Below are 2,507 nucleotides of genomic sequence, written 5' to 3'. Positions count from 1 at the left end.
AGGGAAATGGAATTGTAAAATTCATTTGCTGGTTTGGCAAACAGTGATTGCCACTCTTTGAATTAGAGCTGAGAATATCTCATTAAACTGGCACAAGGAGCCGGGGATGGTGGCTCATGCCTGTAATCCCAGCACTTTGGGAAGTGAGAGGATTACTGAGCCCACAGGTTCAACACCAGCCTGGGCAATTTGGTGAGACCTCGTTTCTACAATAAACTAAAAAAATCAGCTGGGCGTGGTGGCATGTACCTGTGGCTCCAGCTACTTGCAAGGCTGAGGAGGAAGGACTTCCTGAGCCCAGTAGGTCGAGGCTGCAGTGGCCGTGAGCATGTCACTGCACTCCAGCCTGAGTGATGTGACTCAAAAAAATACAATAAAATAAAATAATAAAATATATAAAAATAAAATATATTGAAACAAGGAACACAACGTGAGGTATCTAATACTCCTCTCCATTTGGCAATGAATTTCCAAAATGATTGGCCTACATTAGGGTCATTGTTCAAAATATTAAGTTATTTGACAGAAGTAAACATCTCTGTGTGTGAAGTAGTATCCTGGGCATTTGGAGGGCAAAGATGGAAAAAAAAAAATCCTTACCTGAAAATTGCCTCAACTTTACTAGGGAAACACACAAAAACAGTATGAATATAGGGAGAAGGAAACATGACAGTTTCAGTAGGATAATCAAGTTTCCCTGCAAAGAGAATATTTCTCTTATTAGAATATTTTTCAGACAAAAATACTTAAAGATCAGGCCTCATGCAAAAAACTTGGAAAATACAGAAAATCACAGAGCAAAATTAGAGATTACTACTGATGATGTGTTATATGTCCTTCTAGCTTTGCTCCATAAAGTGATAAATATATATTTTTGATTTTGGGGTCCTCACTCTGTCGCCCAGGCTGGAGTGCAGTGACAAAAATCCCAGCTCACTGCAGTATTGTTTTGGGCTCAGGTGATTCTCCTGCCTCAACCTCCTGAGTGGCTGGGACTACAGGCATGCACCGCCATGCCTAGCTAATTTATTTTTTATTTTTTTGTAGAGAGGAGCTGGTCTAGAACTGCAGGACTCAAGCAATCCTCCCGCTAGGCTTCTCAGAGTACTAGGACTACAGGTATGGCCACTGCGCCCAGCCACTATAAAGTGATTTTTAAAATTATATTTCTAGCACGAATTTGTGGTAGGTGGACATTAGGAAACAAGGTTAAATAGTTTCCTTTTGCCTCCATTAGTATCCTCATGAACTCACATCATGGTGTAGCCAGATGAACATGGTGAAGGTTTCTAAGATAAAATTTTATTTTGGGGCCACTCGGATTTGAGGGACGGCAGATCTTTAGCCAGTGACGACTTTATTGTAATACAATCCAGGAGTATCTCGGTTTCTTGCGTAATAAAGGAGGACTGGATTTCATGCAAAGGGCATCTATATTCTCACATCGATCTTTATCTCCTTTATCATTTTGTTTCTACTGTAAGTTTCTAGTTTCCTTACCCAACACTTCCCAATGAAACAATGTGGATACTTAGTGCACTGTGAGTCACGCAAAAGTTTCATTTAACGTGGAAAGGCAAGATTTCGTGAAGCAATAAATACTGTATCTTTGGATCACTGTTTTCCTTGCAACTTGTAGCTCCCAGCCTGGAAATTGGTACTTTTGACACTTGAACGTTGTGCGCATTGAAACGCCGTGGAATCCAAATATTCTTCCCCAGAAATGGCATGGCACAGGCCCGTCCGGGAAGCCATCTTGCAGTTGAAGGAAAGGGCAGACCGACGGAAAGTAGACCTCCCGCCGCTTACTCCTAAGGGTCACGGGTAAATAAAATACCGGGACGAGTCGGGCAAGGTAGCGCTGAGCAAGCGTCCCCGGGAGGGGGCGCGATGTCCCGAGGTTAACAAAGAGAACGACAGCTGCGGGTCAACTGGGGTCTTCGCTTTCGCCACCGATCGAGACTGGCCATCTTCACCAAGACCCTAATTTGCCCGGATCGGAACCCTCGGCAGCCTCAGGGAGATCGAAGCCTGGAGTATTCTGAGAAGGTTCAGGCCAGATGCTGAGATACCTGAAAAGCCGCTCCTGGCGCGCCGAGCAACCGGCCAGAGTTGGTTCGGCTTGACCCTGGGGACCCTCCGTAGTCGGAAAGTGGCGTCGCGAACTCGGTCCCTTTTCCGAAGCGGGAGTCTTGTAGGGAAGAAAAGACTTCTTGAAGGAGGATTGCGTTGCTAAAAAGAATAATAACAATACTAGGGGCTCCTTTTGTGTAGAACACTTAAGCTCTTGGCTTTCTGCCCACGCTAAAGATAAAACGGGTCGGGCATGTCGCCGGCTACATTAAGTAATGTACAGGAATGTTCAGACCGTTGCCTAGTGTTGGCCACAGAGTCATGGTGGGTTTTGCCCATAACAAAAATGGCGTGGAAGCATGTCAACCCGGTACGGTCACGTGCTCACAAACCAGGATGAGAGACGAAATGGCTTCAGATGACAAACGGATGTT

Source organism: Carlito syrichta, unplaced genomic scaffold (genome assembly GCF_000164805.1).
Source record: "Carlito syrichta isolate Samal-C Ts95f unplaced genomic scaffold, Tarsius_syrichta-2.0.1 Scaffold104742, whole genome shotgun sequence".
In the NCBI taxonomy this organism is placed as follows: Eukaryota; Metazoa; Chordata; class Mammalia; order Primates; family Tarsiidae; genus Carlito; species Carlito syrichta.
This window is presented reverse-complemented; position numbering follows the sequence as displayed.